At 35.6% G+C, this 8,025-nt stretch overlaps 1 pseudogene; it reads left to right on the top strand.

Annotated features, from left to right (window-relative positions):
* LOC105140291 (DNA-binding protein DDB_G0278111-like) lies at positions 1-6,599 on the top strand (annotated as a pseudogene).
* The last annotated feature ends 1,426 nt before the right edge of the window (positions 6,600-8,025 follow it).

The following is an 8,025-nucleotide window of genomic DNA, read 5'->3' as shown; positions in this document are numbered from 1 at the left end:
AGGAGCAAAGAAAAGCATTACAAGCCGAGACAGATTTACAATCTTCAGCAATAATCCAACTTTCTGCATCACTCCAATCAATCAATGGCATGCTTCAAATGCTTTTGTTTTGCTATTTCATTGTCTCCTTTAATTTCCCTCTAATGTTTTCGGTTTTATTTTTCTGTTGGCTTAATTCTTAGATACTCAATTTAGATTATGAACGCGTAATTTTCATACAAGGAGGTAATATATGAACTGATCTCATGTGGGGTTCCATTATTTAGGCCAAATACACTTCAAAGTTGGGGTCCTTTTTAGTTGCCAAAAATCAAAGGACCTTTTTTTTTTTTTTTCCTGCTCAAGTCTTCTTCTTGTTGTTGTTAAGTATAGGCTGATCCTAAGTTAGAAGCAATTAGACAAAGAAGAATGCGCGAGCTTATGGCTCAACGAAGAATGGTAATCGTGACTTTTTATTATCATTGTTATTACCTTAGTTTTCTTTTAATTTGTATGCATAAAGTATTTTTGGCATTTAAAAAGATTATTTGCTTTTATGATGATTGCATTGTTGAAAGTATTAGGATTTGTTATTAATGATAGTTGCACCTAGAAAATAGGGTTACCATTATCAAAAAGCTACAATGGTGGTTGCACCACCATTGACAAAAATGGTGCAACTCATGTGTTGCCACCATGAGTGCCACAAATCATGTCATGATTTGTGGATCTTGTCTTACCATTGATGTTTATAAATAAATGTATTGTTTGAGAGCAAAATGAGAGAGAAAAAGTGTTAAGAGTGAAGAGAGAAAGAAAGCTACCAAGGGCAGCAGCTCTGTTGCCATTGCAGCAGTAAGCTGGGAGTTGAGTGTGAGTGGGTGTAATCCCTCTCCTCCCTGTATTTGTTCTGTGTTCTTTCTATATCTCTAATAATATCGATTTGTTGTTGTTGTTGTTGTTGTTGTCATCTATAATTTATACACTTAACCTCCTTGTGGTTCGACCCCGGTCTTGCCGGGTTATTTATTACTTCGACACTCCTGCACTTGGGAGAAGACATCAATCTTTTAGTCGTGTCAATTTTGCTTAGAAATAGAAGTTGCCAAAATTATGTTTTGACCATACCACTGTGTAGAGGAGGAAGAGACGAAGCCACTATTGAAAACCGCGTCGAAATTGGACGTCGGAAATGTCCTCACGCGCCAGCGGGGTGGTTGGCCACACTCGCAGACGCGCGCTACGCGTCACATGCGTCTTCTTCGTTCGAATGAGTTGACCTGACCTGAATACCAAACGACTCGACCCACGTGCTAGATCCGAATGATGATGACATCATCATGACATCACCATTGTGTCAGCATGCACAGGTGGCATGCTATGTTAGCAACTAGTCAGCACTGTGGGACCTATATGTTACATCAACAGCTGTGAGCTGAGAATGAGCCGAGCCGTGAGCCGAGAGAAAGGATCCAGTGTATCTAATTATACGTGAAACTGGATCTGAGATTGAATCTGGACCACTAATGAGGCTAGAATTGTTTTGATCAAATCTTAGCTGTCTGAAGTGTGATTTGGACGACTTCAGACTTGTTTCCAACTAATTTGATCGTTCTGAATTCAATGGTATGGTCCGATAATTGAGATTGAGATAAAAAATGACAGTGATGAATTATTAAAGAGAGATTGCCCGATCAGGAGGCATCTGAAGGTCATCATGGTGGTCGATGGAGATGAAGAAGAAGAAATCACACATGTTTGCCCAATTACATATGTTGAACTATTATGTGGGGAAATTTTAATTGCCTTGAGGGAAGGCAAAATTGAGACACTTTAAACACCCGATCATGTGTACAATTTAAGGTGGAGAGTACTGAAGACCAATCTTGACGAATCTAAGCACTGGTAGTCTTGCCAGATGTTGAGAAATCATGTATTAAACCAGAATATTCTAGATCACTTGTAAAGGAAAGCCGTAACAAAGTTAGCAAATGGTTGTATATATAAAAAGACAGTACGATGGATAGATATAGCCTAAGAAGTTTTGGCTAGGATATTGGGTTTTAAACGGGACCAGTATGACCCCTCCAATCTTTCCTAGGAACTTGCTTAGTGGAAGGATTATCTATATGGTACTATTTTCGTATATATAACAGTTTGTAATGAAATGGTTGAAGACTAGCAATATGATGGTACAAGGGAACAATTAGGTTTCATATGTTCAAGGATCTAATTGAGTAGTGATTTCTCTAAAAAGTTAGATTCGGTGACTGTGATTTCTCGAGGGGAGAATTGATGAAGACCTTGATAATGGTAGAGAAATACAACAAGGAGATAAAGATTGACACTTTATTTTGACTTGGATAGGTGTTGTGATAGGATGAGCTGCTGTCAAACATAAGCAATGAATAAAGAGAATCTGGAGAACAAAAATTGCACGAGGGCACACGTAGATTGTGCAGAAGTACCCGGCGGATCCAACGAGGTACTATAATGAGACAACAGGTGCAAGGAGAAGAAGAGTTCCCAGACGAAGCTCAGAGTAGAGACTGTGTGAAGGTTGTACAACAGGAAGTCTTTTGTGCTTTTGATGAAGACAACATGCGAGGACCTTTCCAATGAATGCAAGGATGGAAAGATAAACTGTTACATAAGTACCTATGATGAAAGGAAAAGACACCAAAAGAAAGTTGGTATGGGTGGAGCTGTCAAGTAGAAAGGTATAAAAGCTCTAAATATAGAAATCGAGATCGATGATTGCGAGGAGTCTACTGTAACTCTCTTTTTCTATGTGATTAGTGACAATGATCTCTCCTATAGTCCATATGGTGGTAGAGAATTTTTGGAGCCACTTTGAAGCGTCTCAGCCGAAGGAGGATGTGACCGCCTATAAAAGACGAAGACATCTTAAAAAGAAGATGTGAGGGCCATGAGATGAGTCCAAGATCAGACCGCCGCATGATGCCGAGCGAAGACACCTCAGAAGAAGGTGTGAGGGCTATTATAGAAGCCCTAGTTCAGAACGCCCAGAGCCGATGTGATGGCTAGATATGAGTGAACAATATGGATAGCTATTGAAGTGGCTATGATGAGTATGGAGACAAATGACAAATTGACTTTCATGAATATTGCCCTTATGCTAAAGATCAATGAGTTAGAAGATATTTTTCTTGGACAATAAGTAGATGACTTGTGGAGCATTAAGATGTGACTGCTATGTAGGAGCAGAGGGTATGCGCAGGTTCCTGGAATAAGTTGACTCTTGTCAGGTGGTGAGCTCAGTAATGGCATTGTAATACTTAGAGTATGAAGACAGATATGGATCAACCTTTAATGGGATGCCCCTATAATTAAAGGTGGAGAGCTACCTGGAGTCTTGAGACTAAGAGCGGGAGACTTACGAAGAAGTAAGGCATGGTTCCTAGGGTGGAACAGAGGGTGGACGCAAATCCTAGATGAGTAGACTCTTGTAAGAGTGGTGAGCTTGTGATCATATTGAGATGCTTAAATAATGACTATCGCACTTGGAAATAGAAATTTCTGTTTGAGTGTGTGTTGTAAGCCTTGGTGTGAGGCTTGATAAATCATTCCAGACCGAGTATGGTTGATACGCTTGAAGGGGAATGTTGTATTCCAGAGACAAGCGTTAACACTTTTTAGATGTGATGTGGAGATCATCTGGTTGAAGAGAACCTTTGGTGTGAGCAAGAGTGTGCTTTGGTAACTCTGATGATTGAAAGGTTTGGCGAGTACCTGTAAACTTGGCCACAGATGCTTTCAGAATAGTAAGTTTGGAAGAGTTGCAGGATGCAAGCTTGTACTAAAGAAAAAAGAGAACAATTGCCCATATAAATGTCAAAGGGGGTGATTGTTAGGATATGCTATTAATGGGCAAGATATTTTGCAACCTACCCTAGGAAGTAGGGTTATTATTGTCAAAAGGCTACAATGGTAGTTGCACCACCATTGACAAAAATAGTGCAACCCATATGTTGCCACATGAGTGCCACAAATCATGCCATGATTTGTGGATCTTGTCTTATCATTGATGCCTATAAATAGAGGTATTGCTTGAGAGCAAAATGAGAGAGAGAGAGAATGTTAAGAGTGAAGAGAAGAGTGAAGAGAGAAAAAGAGAGCTGCCAAGGGTAACAGCCCTGCTGCTATTGCAGCAGTGAGCTGGAAGTTGAGTGTGAGTGGGTGTAATCCTTCTCCTCCATGTATTTGTTTTGTGTTCTTTCTTTATCTCTAATAATATTGACTTTCCCGTGGATATAGGCGATTTGCTGAACCACATTAAATATTGTGTCAATATACTTAGTCTTCTATGAGCAAATATCAGTACATCACCAGTTGAATTTTCTAACAGAAAGTTTACTGCTAATTAAACATGGAAATCAGCAAAATTCTGAATAGCAGAAGGCCCGGGAGGACACAAAGAGGTTGGTTTCTGAAATTCTACTTTTGCATTAGTACTCGATACTTTTTAAGGGCCTGTTTTGGTTTCTGGAAACTTGCTTTCAAAATGAGAGCATAAACTTTATGCACGAGATATTATTTTTTTTGAGATGGTGTTTTCCAGTTTCCGAGTAAAGGAATCGCAAAATCTTTTCAGATGTTTGAAAGCAGGGCTATTTATGGGTTGTTGTTTTTAAAGAAATTAATAGAAAGCCAGAAGTTAAGGTTCATTCCAAACAGATTATGGGATTTTTGTGTTATGACTTGCGAATATTATTATGATACAGTATTCTGAAGCTGGATTAGAGGACTAATAATGTGTTTGATGCAGAGATGCTGAGGAGCGAAGGCAAATGATGCTTAGTTGGATTTTGTCTTCTGAAGCACGAGAAAGAATTAAGTTCACATCTGAGATCATCTATAGAAGTTCTTTAATAAGATCATTATTTATCTTTCAATTGTGCATGCATTCTCTTGAAAATCTTGTTACATATTTCCCTTCCCAGAAAGCATCGAATTACCACCCGGCTTATGTTTCATTAATGAATTGGTAGTTAATTTGATTTTTGATTTGGAACTCTGTTTATGATGCAATAATGTAACATGGTATCATAGAACAACATGTCTTTTATTGAAATTTTGCATAAAATTAATGGAGCTTGCTAGTGAATTCATGGATAGAGAATTTAGATTCACAGAAGACGAGGAATAGTGTCTTTTACTAGGAACTTCGGGAATTTCTTTTCAAGCTCTTTCTGTAGACTTCCTTAGGGTTTGTAGTTTCTCAAATCTTCTCTGTAGCTGCGTTCACATTTTTGTCAAGGTAGAGACTACCAAGTCACCAATATCTTGATTACTATACATTGTCAACATGAGCACTCTTGAATCCCTGTGGCTCTTTATTTCTATTAGTTTTTGGCCTATATGAAGTTTCCATTTTTCCTTCCTTTTATCAGTTGCAGACATGTTATAATAATGTATCTAAGAATTGTTAAAAATGAATGTATCAGTCTCGTTTATTGGGGTTTTATTAGGATGTTTGTAATTTCCTTGGTGATTGTAGAGTGATTCAGCTCATATGTTGTTCATTTAGATTCAGAAAGTAGAAATTCACCAGGGAGATTTTTCAACTGCTGTTTTGACAATGCAGACGATCTCCAGATCTGAATAATAAACTTTTATCTAAATTTAATTAAAAGACATTCATCTTATGTTACTGATACCATGCATGTGACAGAAATGGTCACTGGATACATGGATAGGCCTATTAGAGGATCATAGCAGAATGATTTTCGAGGTATAGATGATAACATACACCAGCGTATACAAACAGATGCTTGATATGCCAAATGGATCTCTGTGAACCCACTTTTGGACAGAGAATTCTAAGTACTTTTGCAAAATTAAGCTCAGATTACATGACTTTTGGCAAATCAACCAATTCCATATGAAATCTGCAAGTTGGCATGCAAGAATAAATATACAGTACCATCGTCAAGCCAGTTTGTACGACGAGAAAAAGTAAAGAGATCCAGAAGCTACTCGTAGCTATAATCCTCCTTGCAACTCAGCAGTATAATCTAACTATTTCACCTAGTGCACAAGTTTATGTGTCTGTTGATTTGATCTTTCAGTTTGTCCTGTCAAATTTTGGGGATCAATTGCCTTACTCTGCTTTCATGCTGTTTGTGCAGTTGCCAGAATTGCTTTGGTGAAGCCTGAGGAGGCAAGAGGTGTTGAAGATGTTATCCTGAGAGCTGCTGAAATGGGTAAGGCTGTGGCTTGGTGCACTTTGGTCCATTCCTAAATACATGCTGGATGCTTATTATCTACATAGGATTTCTCACTTGAGCGATAAGCTGGAATACATAACCTTCATCAATTTTTTTTAATATATAATTAAAACAATATCATTTTGATTTATAAAAAAAACTAAATTAATTTAGATGACTCGGAAAAAACTCATAATCTAAATCTGGGATCAGGTTGACCACCATGCCGGGTTTAAAAACACTGTCCTGGAGTCATAATCTTCTCATACTTATCGATCTTATATCAAAGACTCCTTTGAGTCTGAGTAACGAGAATGGAAGTAGGATTGCCATGGTAACAGCCAGCGGTGTGAAGCTGGACATGAAACTGGCATTTTCAGAACTATACTGGTTACTGCATAGTAGTAGGTTAATTTTGGTGAATTGGCTGAGTTGCCTTGGATTTGTACATGATAGCATTCGCTTCGGTTTCATTTTACGTGTAACTTGTTTGGTTTTTTTTTTTCCAGTATTTTAAAAGTATTTTTATAATTTTTTAATTTTTTTAAATTAATAATTATTTATATTTTTAAATTATTTAATATTTTGGTATTAAAAATATTTTTAAAAATAAAAAAATTATTTTAATAAAAAAAATATCGGCTCATGCAATGTGTCTTTAGATAGCCTGAAACATGGAAGGCTGCAGACGACCTGCATCCTACAATGTAGGCTTTTGGAGGCAAAAATCGAGGGCTTATTGTAAAATAGAGAAGACTAGCTTTGCGATTAACGCTTCTTGGCAACTACAATTTTAGGTAAAATTGGTATCAGACGACCTGTATCCTACAACTTACGCTTTAAAATCAGCGCTTCATATTAAAACGCAAAGATGATATTTTCACTAAATAAAATAAATTAAAAAAATGAATGGATTAAGTGTGAAAAAGTAGTTAATGTTAATTAACTGGGAGTGATCTGCGTGCAGCATGTAAGATTTTTAAGTTAATTTCTAACGTAAAAAAAAAAAACAAAGTAATTATGCTATGGATATGGTTTGATATATCATATTTTTTTTAATTAAGCAATAAAAAATATTATATATGCTTTATATAATAAATTGTGAAATATATGAATTGATAAATGTTGGAAAGTTTTTTTAGTTAACATAATTTGAATAAATTATAAATGAATAAGAAATTAATCTCACAAAAGAATTGATTGTTTTACCTGAAAAAACCTTGTTTTTTTTATATATATATTTAATTCTTGATTTATAATGGTTAATTAAAAGTTGATAATGGTAAGAATTAATTCTTCAACTTTTTAACTTTCAAAATACCCTAGAAAAAGATGGTGAAGGAAGAGTTTTCAACTTGAATTTTTCTATTTTTTTATATTATTCATCTACATTTTTAGTGTTTATCTTCTTCTTTTTATGATTTGGTTTTTCTTTCAAATCTAGAATTGAGGTTCATTTTGTTGAGAAAAAAATAAGTAATATAATTTTTAATTTAAAAATCTTATTTAAAAATATATCTAAATCAAAGTAGTGGTGTTAGAATCTTGGGAGGCATATTACAAATATTCTAGTTGCATAAGTGATGAGTAATAAAGCTTTAAGAACAAATGATTCATCATTAACAACAAAAAAAGTTTTATTACTTTAAAGTATTTCAACAAATAAATATCATTTTTTATTTTAATTTAGACATAGATATTTTTTATTACTAGTCTGCATGCTAATACTTTAAATTAAAATTAATTGCAAGTTTGATTATATACTTAGCATGCAAGGTAGAATTCTATTATTTTCTTTTGTGTTGAAAACATGTTT

This window comes from Populus euphratica, unplaced genomic scaffold (genome assembly GCF_000495115.2).
Source record: "Populus euphratica unplaced genomic scaffold, PopEup_1.0 scaffold238.1, whole genome shotgun sequence".
In the NCBI taxonomy this organism is placed as follows: domain Eukaryota; kingdom Viridiplantae; phylum Streptophyta; class Magnoliopsida; order Malpighiales; family Salicaceae; genus Populus; species Populus euphratica.
The sequence above is the reverse complement of the archived record's forward strand: the minus strand, read 5'-3'. Positions and strand labels throughout refer to the sequence as shown.